Source organism: Chlorocebus sabaeus, chromosome 26 (assembly GCF_047675955.1).
Source record: "Chlorocebus sabaeus isolate Y175 chromosome 26, mChlSab1.0.hap1, whole genome shotgun sequence".
In the NCBI taxonomy this organism is placed as follows: domain Eukaryota; kingdom Metazoa; phylum Chordata; class Mammalia; order Primates; family Cercopithecidae; genus Chlorocebus; species Chlorocebus sabaeus.
Window position 1 is genome coordinate 40,410,291 of NC_132929.1, and position 13,670 is coordinate 40,423,960.

Below are 13,670 nucleotides of genomic sequence, written 5' to 3' on the forward strand. Positions count from 1 at the left end.
TGGGAAATCCTGTCTCTACTAAAAATACAAAAAATTAGCCGGGTGTGGTGGTGCGTGCCTGTAGTCCCAGCTGCTCAGGAGGCTGAGGCAGGAGAATTGCTCAAACCCAGGAGGTAGATAGAAGTTGCAGTGAGCCGAGACTGTGCCACTGCACTCCAGCCTGGGCGACAGAGTGAGACTCCATCTCAAAAAAAAAAAAAAAAAAATACAGCATACAGGCTCAGCACTGTGACTCATGCCTATAATCCCAGCATTTTGGGAGGCCGAGGCAGGCAGATCACGTGAGGTCAGGAGTTCAAGACCAGCCTGAACAACATGGTGAAACCCTGTCTCTACTAAAAATACAAAAATTAGCCGGGCGTGGTGGCATATGCCTGTATGCCTGTAGTCCCAGCTACTCGGGAGGCTGAGGCAGGAGAATCTCTCAAACCCAGGAGGTGGAGGTTGCAGTGAACTGAGATTACTCCACTGCACTCCAGCCTGGGCGACAGAACGAGATTCCATCTCAAAAAAAAAGAAGAAAAAAAAAAAAAAACAGCATACAAGATAATAAATGGTAAACCTATATAGGGCACTTATAAAATATAATAAATGTTGCATGTATATAGGGCACTTACACTTTTAATTAATTAATTAATTAATTTTTTGAGACAGAGCGTCACTCTGTCACCCAGGCTCAAGTACAGTGCCGTGATCTTGGTTCCCTGCAACCTCTGACTCCTGGTTCAAGCAATTCTCCTGCCTGAGACTCCCGAGCAGCTGGGATTACAGACGTGCACCACCATGCCCAGCTAAAAATTTTCAATTTTAATAGAGATAAGGTTTTGCCATGTTGGCCGGGCTGGTCTCAAACACCTGACTTCAAGTGATCTGTCCACCTCTGCCTCCTAAAGTGCTGGGATTATAGCCATGAGCCATTGCGCCTGACCTGAGCACCATTATTGAAAATCAATTGAGTTGGCTGGCACATGGCTCACACTTGTAATCCCAACACTTTGGGAGGCCAAGGGAGGAGGATCACTTGAGGCCAGGAAGTGGAGACCAACCTGGACAACATAAGCAAGATCCCATCTTAATTAAATTAATAAATATTAAAAGTAATATTAAAATTTAAAAAAGAAAATCAATTGACATGAATTTGTTTCTAGACTCTGTCGCCCAGGCTGGAGTGCAGTGGCACAGTCTCGGCTCACTGCAACCTCCACCTCCTGGGTTTGAGAGATTCTCCTGCCTCAAGTCTATTCCATTGAGTTATATGTCTATCCTTATGCCAGTATTAAACAATCTTGATTACTATTAGTTGTTTCGTAATAAGTTTTGAAATCAAAAGTGTAGGTTGCCCAACTTTTTCTTCCCTTTCAATGTTGTTTTGGCTATCCTAGATCCTTTGCAATTCCATATAAATTTCAATAGTAGCTTGTCCATTTCTATAAGGAAGTCAGCTAGGATTGTATAAGAGATTGCATTGAATCTGTAGATCAATCTGGGGACTATTACTATCCTAACAAATAGTCTCTGAATCCTGGTCGGGCATGGTGGCTCATGCCTGTAATCCCAGCATTTTGGAAAGCCAAGGTGGGTGGATCACCTAAGGTCAGGAGTTCAAGACCAGCCTGACCTGGTGAACATGGTGAAACCTTGTCTCTACTAAAAATACAAACATTAGCCAGGCATGGTGGCGTGTGCCTGTCTTCCCAGCCACTCAGGAGGCAGAGACAGGAGAATCGTTTGAACCTGGGAAGCGGAGGTTGCAATGAGCCAAGGTTGTACCAGTGCACTCCAGCCTGGGCAACAGAGCAAGATTCCATTAAAAAAAAAAAAAGTATCTGAATCCATTAACATGGCATTTTTTTCTATTTATTTATGTCTTTCAAAATTTCTTTTAATGTTGTTTGTTGTTTTCAAGGTATAAGTTTTATACTTCTACTGCTAAACTTATTCCTAAGTATTTTATCCTTTTTGATGCTATTGTAAATGGAATTGTGATTTTTTTCTTTTTCTTTTTTTTTTTTTTTGAGACAGAGTCTCGCTCTGTTGCCCAGGCTGGAGTGCAGTGGCGCAATCTCGGCTCATTGCAAGCTCCGCCTCCCGGGTTCTGGCCATTCTCCTGCCTCAGCCTCCCGAGTAGCTGGGACTACAGGCACCCGCCACCGCGCCCAGCTAATTTTTTGTATTTTTAGTAGAGACGGGGTTTCACCGTGGTCTCGATCTCCTGACCTTGTGATCTGCCCGCCTCGGCCTCCCAAAGTGCTGGGATTACAAGCGTGAGCCACCGCGCCCGGCCTTTCTTTTTTTTTTTGAGACGGAGTTTCACTTTTGTTGCCCAGGCTGGAGTGCAATGGCGTGATCTCGGCTCACCTCAACCTCTACCTCCCAGGTTCAAGGGATTCTCCCGCCTCAGCCTCCCTACTAGCTAGGATTACAGGCATGAGCCACCATGCCCGGCTAGTTTTGTATTTTTAGTAGAGACAGGGTTTCTCCATGTTGGTCAGGCTGGTCTCTAACTCCCAACCTCAGGTGATCCACCCACCTCAGCCTCCCAAAGTGCTGGGATTACAGGCATGAGCCACTCACACCTGGCCCTTTGTTTATTTGTTTGTTTTGTTTTGTTTTATTTTTGAGACGGAGTCTCACTCTGTCGCCTAGTCTGGAGTGCAGTGGCACGATCTCAGCTTACTGCAAGCTCCGCCTCCCAGCTTCATGCCATTCTCCTGCCTCAGCCTCCCGAGTAGCTGGGACTACAGATGCCTGCCACCAGGACTAACTAATTTTTTTGTATTTTTTAGTAGAGATGGGGTTTCACCATGTTAGCCAGGATGGTCTCGATCTCCTAACCTCGTGATCCGCCCACTTCGGCCTCCCAAAGTGCTGGAATTACAGGCATGAGCCACCGTGCCCGTCCTTTTTAACCTTTTTTTTTTTTTTGGTGACAGTCTTGCTCTGTCGCCCAGGCTGGAGTGCAGTGGCCGGATCTCAGCTCACTGCAAGCTCTGCCTCCCGGGTTTACGCCATTCTCCTGCCTCAGCCTCCTGAGTAGCTGGGATTATAGGTGCCTGCCTGCCACCACGCCTGGCTATTTTTTTTGTATTTTTAGTAGAGACATGGTTTCTCCACATTGGTCAGGCTCTCTTGAACTCCCAACCTCAGGTGATCCACCCGCCTTGGACTCCCAAAGTGCTGGGATGACTGGCATAAGCCATCATGCTGGCCCTTCTTTTCTTTTCTTTCCTTTTTTTTTTTTTTTTGAGATGGAGTCTCACTCTGTCATCCAGGCTGGAATACAGTGGCGCGATCTCAGCTCACTGCAAACTCTGCTGCCTGGGTTCAAGTGATTCTCCTGCCTCAGCCTCCCGAGTAGCTGTGATTACAGGTGCTTGCCATTGGGCCTGGCTAATTTTTGTAATTTTAGTAGACATGGGGTTTCACCATCTTGACCAGGCCAATCTTGAACTCCTGACCTCGTAATCCACCCACCTCATCCTCCTAAAGTGCTGGGATTACAGGTGTGAGCCACTGCGCAGGGCCTTTTTTTTTGAGACAAAGTTCTCACTCTGTCGCCTATGCTGGAGTGCAGTGGCAAGATCTTGACTCACTGCAACCTCTGCCTCTTGGGTTCAAGCAATTCTCCTGCCTCAGCCTCCCCAGTAGCTGGGACTACAGGTGCACACCACCACACCCAGCTAATTTTTAAATATTTTTAGCAGCGACAGGGTTTCACCATATTGGCTAAGCTAGTCTCAAACTCCTGACCTTGTGATCTTCCTGCCTTGGCCTCCCAAAGTGCTGGGATTACAGGCGTGAGCCACTGGGCCCTGGCCTCTTTTCTTTTTTAATAGAGATGGGGTCTCATTCTGTTGCCGAGGTTGGTCTCAAACTTCTAGGCTCAAGCAATCCACCTGCCTCAGCCTCCCAAAGTGCTGAGATTACAGGTGTGAGCCACCAAGCCCAGCCAAGTATTTTATTTTATTTTATTTCTTTAAAATCATGAATGGGTTTTGTATTTCGTCAGATGCTTTCTTTATGTCTTTTGAGATAATCATGTTTTTTTTTTATTCTATTAGTAAAGTATATTACATTGATTGATACTTGGATGTTAAACCAACCTTGCATTTTTGGAATAAATTCCACTTGGTCATGGTATAATTTTTTGTATATGTTGCTGGAATTGGTTTGCTAGTGTTTCGTTGTTGTTTGATACAGGGTCTCTCTCTGTTGTTCAGGCTGAAGTGCAGTGGTGTGATCATAGCTCACTGCAGCTTTGAACTCCTGGGCTCAAGCAATCCTTCCTGCCTCAGCCTCCCAAGTAGCTGGAACTACAGGTATGTGCCACCATGCCCAGCTAATTAAAAAAAAATTTTTTTCTAGACACAAAATCTGTTGCCCAGGCTGGTCTTGAACCCCTGGGCTCAAGCAGTCCTCCCACCTCAGCCTCCCAAGGCACTGGGATTACAGGTGTGAGCCACTGAACCCGGCCACTTTCCTGGTATTTTGCTGAGGATTTTTGCATCCATATTAATAAGAGATATTAGTCTATAGTCTTCTTTGAGACAAAGTCTCGCTGTGTTGCCCAGGCTGGAGTGCAGTGGCACAATGTTAGTTCACTGTAACCTCCACCTCCCAGGTACAAAAGATTCTCCTGCCTCAGCCTCCCCAGTAGCTGAGATGACAGGTGGGTCACCATGTCCTGCTAATTTTTTTGTATTTTTAGTACAGATGGGATTTCATCATGTTGGCCAAGCTGGTCTCGAACTTGTGACCTCAAGTCCCAAAGTGCTGGATTACAGGCATGGGCCACCATGCTTCGCCTTGAGTAGATTTAAATTGATTTTTTTTTTTTTGAGACGGAGTCTTGCCTGTTGCTCGGGCTGGAGTGCGGTGGCCAGATCTCAGCTCACTGCAAGCTCTGCCTCCCGGGTTTATGCCATTCTCCTGCCTCAGCCTCCCGAGTAGCTGGGACTACAGGCGCCAGCCACCTCGCCCGGCTAGCTTTTTGTATTTTTTTTTAGTAGAGACGGGGTTTCACCGTGTTAGCCAGGATGGTCTCGAACTCCTGACCTCGTGATCCGCCCGTCTTGGCCTCCCAAAGTGCTGGGATTACAGGCTTGAGCCACCGCGCCCGGCGATTTTTTTTTTTTTTCCTTAGGGGTCATGTTTTCCTGTCTCTTTGTATATATGCTAATTTCTGTTGGATGTCGGACATTGCCAATTTTACTTTGTTAGGTACTGGATTTTTTTCTTTTCTTTCTTTATTTAAAATTTTTGTGTTTAATTTATTGTAATACTCTCCTATCGAATGGATTTTTTTTTTTTTTTTTTTTTTTTTTGAGACGAAGTCTTGCTCCCAGGTTCAAGTGATTCTCCTGCCTCAGCCTCCTGAGCAGCTGAGACTACAGGCACACACCACCATGCCCGGCTAATTTTTGTATTTTTAGTAGAGATGGGATTTCACCATATTGGCCAGGCTGGTCTCGAACTCCTGAACTAAGGTGATTTGCCCGCCTTGGCTCCCAAAGTGCTGGGATTACAGGCAGGAGCCACCATGCCTGGCCAAATTAATTATTAACATCATGTTTTGGAGACAGGGTCTTGCTCTGTTACCCAGGCTGGAGTGCAGTGGCATTGTCATAGCTCACTGTAGCCTTGACCTCCTGGGCTCAAGTGATCCTTCTGCCTCAGCCTCCTAAATAGCTGGGACTTCAGGCACTTGCCACCACGCCTGGCTGTTTTACATTTGTTTTTGCAGAGACAGGGTCTCACTATGCTGCCCGGGCTGGTCTCAGATGATCCTTCCACCCTGGCCTCTGAAAGTGCTGGGATTACAAGTATGAGTTGAGGTGCCCGGCCCTGGAAATTTTCTTTAGGCAGCCAGGTGGGGCATTTGTAGGGTTCTCCTCATTTGTTTGCTGACTCTCTGGAATCACTATTTTTCATCTTCTGGGCTTCAATGCTTTGAGAACCATGTTTCACATACTTTGGAGAGTATTTTAATTGTTTTTAGATGGGAATGTAAATCATCTTGCCTGGAAGCAGAAATCTTTACAATCATTCGTTAATTTCTTTAGCGGGCATTTATTGAGGAAGAGCTTAGTGTGTGCGTGTGCCCACTGCTGGTGTTGCAACTCTCCAAACACTCCAAATTTTCCTGCCTTGGGCCTTTGCGTAATTTTTCCTTTGTCTAGAATGGTCTTTCTAGTTCTACTTTCCTCCGTCAGCTCAAAGGGGTCTTCTCTGACTACTCTATGTGAAGTGAATCACTCTCTTTTTAATTTCCCATCACGTTTCTGCTTTACTTTATAGAGTCTTCTACTAGAATAGAGCCCGATTTTTTTTTTTTTTTACTTTTTTAACCTTAAAAAAATTTTTTTTTTCACGCTTGTAATCCCAGCACTTTGGGAGGCTGAAGTGGGTGGATCATGAGGTCAAGAGATCGAGACCATCCAGGCCAACATGGTGAAACCCTGTCTCTACTAAGCACCACTGCACTCCAGCCTGGAGACAGAGTGAGACTGTGTCTCAAAAAAAAAAAAAAAAAAAAAAAAAAAAAAAAAAAAAAAAAAAAATTTAGAGATGGGATCTTACTTTGTTGTCTAGGCTGGGCTCAAAGTCATAGGCTCAAGGGATCCTCCCATCTAGGCCTCCCAAAGTGCTGGGATTACAGGCGTGAGCCACCACGCCTGGCCAGGCAGGAATTTTTGTGATTCCCTGGAAGTAGCTCAGGGCCAGGCACACTGTTAAGTGTTCAATAAATATTTACTGAATGAATAAATGAGGTCTTTGCATATTTCATGGTGCCTGTCACCTAACAGAGCTCGGTCAAATTGCGGGTGCCTGGCTGAGGAACACAGCTCCCTCCCCTGAGGTGCCCAGCAGGGATAGGATATTGGGCCTCTGGATTGCGGCCATGTTCAGCTCACCCTCAGCCTTACTCTCCTTAGTGATAACCAAAGGCCCCTGCTTGCCGGCCAGGGGAGGGCTGACAGGTGGGGTTGATGAGTTCCAGGCCCAGTCCTCTGGGGCCCAGCACAACCAGATAGAACCGGATGCTGGCTGGAAGCCAGAGCCAAGCTTCCATGACGTCGTTGCCTTCAAGGGGCGTGCCCTCTCTAGCCCCTGTGGGCCTTCATCTCTTGCCCACCCGGCTCTGAGCCGCCTGCCACTGGGCTCTGGGGAAAAACTGAGCCATCCTCCCTTGTTCTAGTTCCACATCTACTTGTGCGGCCACTAACAACTATTAGAACACAGAACTAAATAGTGGTCGGCTCTATAAAGTGAAAAATACTTTGTAGATTTAAAACATTCTGTAAGTACTCTCTAAACTAGAAAGGACTTGGGAAGCTTCTGTTCAAAACTGCTACTTGTGACAGAGGAAGAAGCTGAGATTTAAATGAAATAATGGGCTGGTTGCAGTGGCTCACGCCTGTAATACCAACACTTTGGGATGCCCAGGTGGGCGGATCACTTGAGAGTTCATGAGTTCGATACTAGCCTGAGCAACTTGGCAAAACCCTGTCTCTACTAAAAATACAAAAATGAGCTGGGTGTGGGGCCGCATGCCTGTAGTCCCAGCTACTGGGGAGGCTGAGGCAGAAGAATCACTTGTACCTGGGAGGCAGAGGTTGCAATGAGCCGAAATCATGCCACTGTACTTCAGCCTGGGCAAGAGAGCGAGACTCAGCCTCAAAATAAATAAATAAATAAATAAATAAATAAATAAATAAATAAATAAAATAAACGAATAAATGAAATCATGTATGTCGATTGCTTAGCACCATACTTGGGACGTTGTGATTTCACTCTAGCTATTTACTGCCTGCCCGCCTCTAGCTAAGCAACCTCTGCCTTTGTGCCTCTCTACTTCCACACACTCCCCTCCCACTTTGTCAATGAATTTTTTGTTCATTTACGTCACTTCATAATAATATATGCAAAGTGCTTAGCTCAAGGCCTGGCATTTCATAAATGAACAAAAAATGGGCCGGGCGGGTGCAGTGGCTCACATCTGTAATCCCAGCATTTTGGGAGGTCGAGGCGGGTGGATCACCTGAGGTCAGGATTTTGAGACCAGCCTGGCCAACATGGTGAAACCCCTGACTCTACTAAAAATACAAAAAATTAGGCCGAAGCTGGGCACGGTAGCTGACGCCTGTAATCCCAGCACTTTGGGAGGCTGAGGCAGGCGGATCACTTGAGGTCAGGAGTTCGAGACCAGCCTGATCAATATGATGTAACTCCATCTCTACTAAAAATACAAAAATTAGCCGGGTGCAGTGGCAGGCGCCTGTAATCCCAACTACTCGGGAAGCTGAGGCAGAAGAATCGCTTGAACCCGGGAGGCAGAGGTTGCGGTGAGCTGAGATCATGCCATTGTACTCCAGCCTGGACGACAAGAGTGAAACTCCGCCTCAAAAAAAAAAAAAAGCCAGACATGGTGGCATGTGCTTGTAGTCCCAACTACTTGGAGGCTGAGGCAGTGAGGCAGGAGAATCACTTGAACCCAGGGGCAGGAGGTTGCAGTGAGCTGAGATCGTGCCAACCATACTCTTGCCTGGGTGACAGAGCAAGACTCCGTCTCAAAAAAAAAAAAAAAAAAGAACAGGCCAGGCACGGTGGCTCATGCCTGTAATCCCAGCACTTTGGGAGGCCAAGGCGGGCAGATCACGAGGTCAGGAGATCGAGACCATCCTGGCTAACACAGTGAAACCCCGTCTCTACTAAAAATACAAAAAATTAGCCGGGCATGATGGCGGGCGCCTGTAGTCCCAGCTACTCTGGAGGCTGAGGCAGGAGAATGGTGTGAACCCAGGAGGCAGAGGTTGCAGTGAGCCGAGATCGCGCCATTGCACTCCAGCCTGGATGACAGAGCGAGACTCAGTCTCAAAAAATAAATAAAAATCAAAATAAAAAGAACAAAAAATAGTAGCTACAGTTCTTATTGAAACAGGGGCTCTATCTGATATATGCAAAGCAAAACACTTTGCATATATCATTTAATTCTCATGTAGGATGAAATCGGTATCATTATTCCCATTTTACTGATGAGAAAACTGAGGCTTGAAGTAAGTGGCTGATGGAGTTCAGACCCCAGAGTAGGAAGTTACCAAATTTGTAGGTTCTGGCTTCTCTTCCCTTAGTGGTATCTTCTAGCAACTTGTATTTCCTGCCAGGTATACCTTCCTGTGCCTTTGGGGAAGGTCATTTGTTCCTGAACATTCATTTGGTCAATCACTGAAACAGGGTAAGATGGGGTCTAAAACTTCCAGCAGAATGTATGCCCTGGTGCCCAACTCTGGGTTTTTTATCACGTTTTTTCCCTGAGACAGAGTTTTGCTCTGTCGCCAGACTGGAGTGCAGTGGCACAATCTCGGCTCACTGCAACCTCTGCCTCCTGGGTTCAAGCCATTCTTCCGCCTTAGCCTCCCAAGTAGCTGGGACTACAGGCGCATGCCACCACACCCAGCTAATTTTTTTGTATTTTTAGTAGAGATGGGATTTCACCATGTTGGCCAGGGATGGTCTCAATCTCTTGACCTCCTGATCCACCTGCCTCAGACTCCCAAAGTGCTGAAATTACAAGCATGAGCCACCGCACCTGGCCAACTCTGAGCTTTTTTAGAGTTGGCAGCAAGGATGTTTCTGAGGGTCAAAGATAATCCCGTGTCAAAAACAGCTCTGGAGCAGGAGGAGTCATGTTCTGTGGGAATGAGCCCCCAGACCCAGCCACTTCTTCATCAAGTGTCCTGGTCTCCAGGAGCCCCTAGCTCTGTGTTCCCGTAGGATGGTAGGAGCTGCAGATGGAGGCAGGCAAGTGGAAGTCCAGCCCTGCAGGAGCTCCAGTTCACAGAGGGGAACTGAACTGGCCTTTTCGGAGGAAAAGAAGATTTGAACCAAACATGGAGGACCTGGTCAACTTTGATGAAGAAGAGTGGGGTGGGACGAGCAGACTTTCTGTTCAGTGCAGAAAAGCTGAGACTGCTGGTCAAGCCATCAGCATTTCCCAAGCCCCACGAGTGTGTTCCACTGGGTGTTCACACAACAGACCCTCCAAGGGAGGGCTGTCATTGCTGCATGGCAGATGAAGAAACTCAGCCAGGGTCCAAGACTGCAGGAGGGATGTGCTGGATGCATGTAATGAGGGGAGGGGGACCATTCTTTTCTTTTCTTTTATTTATTTATTTATTGGAGACAAGGCTTGCTCTGTAACCCAGGTTGGAGTGCAGTGGCACAATCTTGGCTCACTGCAGCCTTGACTTCCCAGGCTCAAGCAATCCTCCCACCTCAGCCTCCCAAGTAGCTAGGACCACAGATGTGTGCTACCAGTGTGCTACCACACTGGGCTAATTTTTCTTTTCTTTTCTTTTTTTTCGAGATGGAGTCTCACTGTCACCTAGACTGGAGTACAGTGGTGCAATCTTGGCTCACTGCAACCTCTACAGGCTTGCATCACCACGCCTGGCTAATTTTTGTATTTTTAGTAGAGACAGGATTTCACCATGTTGGCCAGGCTGGTCTTGAACTCCTGACCTCAAGTGATCCATCTGCCTCGGCCTACCAAAGTGCTGGGATTACAGGTGTGAGCCACTGCCCAGTCCTTTCTTTTCTTTCTTTCTTTCCCTTTTTTTTTTGAGACAGGATCTTGCTCTGTCCTTCAGGCTGGAGTGCAGTGGCACGATCAGCTCACTGCAGCCTTGACCTCTTGGGCTCAAGCAATCCTCCTGCCTCAGCCTCCTGAGTAGTTGGGACTACAGGTATGCATCACCACACCCAGCTAAGGTTTTTTTTTTTTAATTTTTTTGTAGAAACAAGATCTCACCATGTTGTCTGGGCTGGACTTGAACTCCCAAAACTGTTGGGATTACAGGCGTAAGTTGCTGCGCCCAGCTGAAAGAGACCATTCTGAGAGAGGTTATGGGAGCCTCAGCAGGCTATGAGACAAGCCTCAGCCAGGGCAGGAGTCTGGAAGCAGGTGGGCAGATGAGGCTGGGCTGATGGGAAATGCATGAGGTCTGGGCTGGAAGGGGTGTCAAAGATCTCTCCAACTCATTTTACAGGAGGAAACTGGGCCCAGAGAGGGAAAGGGGCTTGCCACAATGGCACATAAGAGGTTAATGGTAGAGCCAGGCTAGAAAGACCCTGAGAAGATCAAGTACACCCCCATTAAACCCAAAGTTCACCCCCACATACTCCCACCTCCAGGCGCCCCCACCGCCGCCCCACCCAACAAGCACGCTAACACTGCGACAGTGACAGTGGCTGAATTTCCTCCTATAATAGACTCTTTTCCCAGGATGAAGCCCCCACCTTAAGTTATTAGGGGCTCCAGTCAGACCCAGCTCAGCTTCTGTTTCACTGTGGGGACCCCGGGGCCTTCCTTCCCATTCCCTGGGCCACAGTTTGCTCGTCTGTGACATAAGGCCACTGGACCAACTGACCACTATGGCTTTTTCAGCTCTCAGTGAGCAGAGGAAGGCCAAGCTAGGGCTTCTTCCTCTCTCTGGTCCCCCAGCCCCCAGTCCAGCCTGACAGGGGTGGGGCCAGCTTGCTGGGGCTCACATGCCTGAGGAGTGAGCACCTGGTCCCGAGCAGGCAACATGATCTGTAAAAGATCCCTGACCATCTTTTTGAATCCTGGAGAGGGCATCTCAGTCATGTGAGGACCACAGGGGGATTAGTGATGCTTAGAAGGGAGGCCAGGGAGGCAGCCACCTGGGGAAAAGACTAGGAAGAGGGGAAGGGGGAGAGAAGGAAGTAGGAGTGGGGCAGGCCTGAGTCAGGGATCCAAGACTTGGGAAAGGCAGCTCTGGTGGGTCTGGAGAGGAGGCAGAAGAGAGGGAGGCAGGCGGAAGAAGGGTGTGTACTCAGGGCTTTGAATGATGCCTGAAAAGGGCCTAGAAGTCATGTGTCACATACAGTCCCTGGCACAAGGAGACCTGGCAGAGAAGAGGAGAAAGCGTTAAATCTAGAGCCTGCCAGCTTGGATTTCAGACCCTTCTACTCAGGCTGTGTGACCCTGGGCAGGTTTTTTGGCCTCTCTGAGCCTCATGTTCTAACAAAGAGCAGTTTTGGTGCATCATTCACACTGGGTGGGCTGTGAGGTCAGATGTCCATTCAACCCCAGACCCTCCAAGGCCCTTGCCGGTCTTCCTGAGTATGCCCCTCCTTTAGCCAAAGCATATATCCCCCCATGCCCCTCCCCCAACTCCTGCAAGAGCTGCCTGTCCTAGCCTTCTGGGAGTGCCCCAGCCCCTCTGAAGGGGTTTGAGCCAATCCAGGGCCTATGCAATAAGGGACCAGCAGGACTGGGGGGATGGGGGAAAGGACCTTCTCAAGGCTCACTTTGGGAGGGGGAGTACATACCTGCTTCCCCCATCCATGCTCCCCCACGACCCACCCCATGGGATATTTGAGTCTCCTCCCCTTTCCTTGAGCTCAGGCCCTGCTTGCTTTCTCCGCAACAAGGAGCGAATGTTATTTAAAAGGAGATCAGGGGATTTGCCTTAAATAGGCATGGAGTGCTGTGCCAGGGCCCAGTTGAGGGGCGGGAGAGGAGGCCATCTGGGTGGAGGGGAGAAAGGAGTGGAGCTGAAAGAGAGAACAACCTCCCAGGAGTGTGCCGAGCCCTTCACAGTTTACCAAGCACAGGCCCAGTCTGTGGGGAGATGCCCAGGTCTTCAGATGCCAGGAGTGGGAAGAAGGTTTTCTGGGAGGCAAGGGGATAAGGTCTGCAGGGAGGGGGGCTGTCTTGAGACCTCTCCTGACACCTGCCCCCACCATCAGTTTCCAGACCTTTGGCCCCTGCCCCCGGGCTGCCCCTGCCTGTCCTCCCAGCCCCAGCTTGTAACTGGACGCCCTCCTCACTCTGCACCTTCCCAGGTGAGCTGGGGCTCTGCTTACTGAACCCAACACCCGCTGGGGGCGGGGATTCAGGGGGCACCCCTGGGGCAGGCATCTGCCTGGAGGCTGAGGCTGAAGGTGGGAGCTGGAGCTGCGCGGAAAGAGTGGGAGATGGGCTGGCTGTCTCATTCACAGCCCCCGTCCCAGGACTCCTCAGGAACTTGGGGTTCCAGTTCCCTATTCAGGGTCACCTTCTAAACCTTCAAGCCCCACCCCTCCCATCTTGGTCTGCCTGGGCCAAGGACTCAAGGGCCCCTCCCTGCCATTTATGTCCCAGCAGGTGATGCTTTTGGAATCTTAAGGAAATGGAGTCTGGCCTGTGGAGTTTTGGGGACAGAGCTAGAGGGAAAGGAAGCATCCCATGTTTGGTCCTTTATTCAAAGGCCCTGAACACTAAGGTGAGGCCTCAGATACCTGGATGCCCATCCTGGATCTGCCATTTACAGCCATATGACCTAGAGCCACCCACCTTCTGTAGCCTTGATTTCCTCTGTAAACTAGGTCTAAAGATTCCACTGTAGACCTGGCGCAGTGGCCCACACCTGTAATCCCAGCACTTTGGGAGGCTGAGGTGGGCGGATCACCTGAGGCTGGGAATTCAAGACCAGCCTGACCAACATGGGGAAACCCCATCTCTACTAAAAGTACAAAATTAGCCGGGCGTGGTGGTGTATGCCTGTGATCCCAGGTACTCAGGAGGCTGCGGCAGGAGAATTGCTTGAACCCAGGATGGGGAGGTTGCAGTGAGCCGAGGTCGCACCATTGCACTCCAGCCTGGG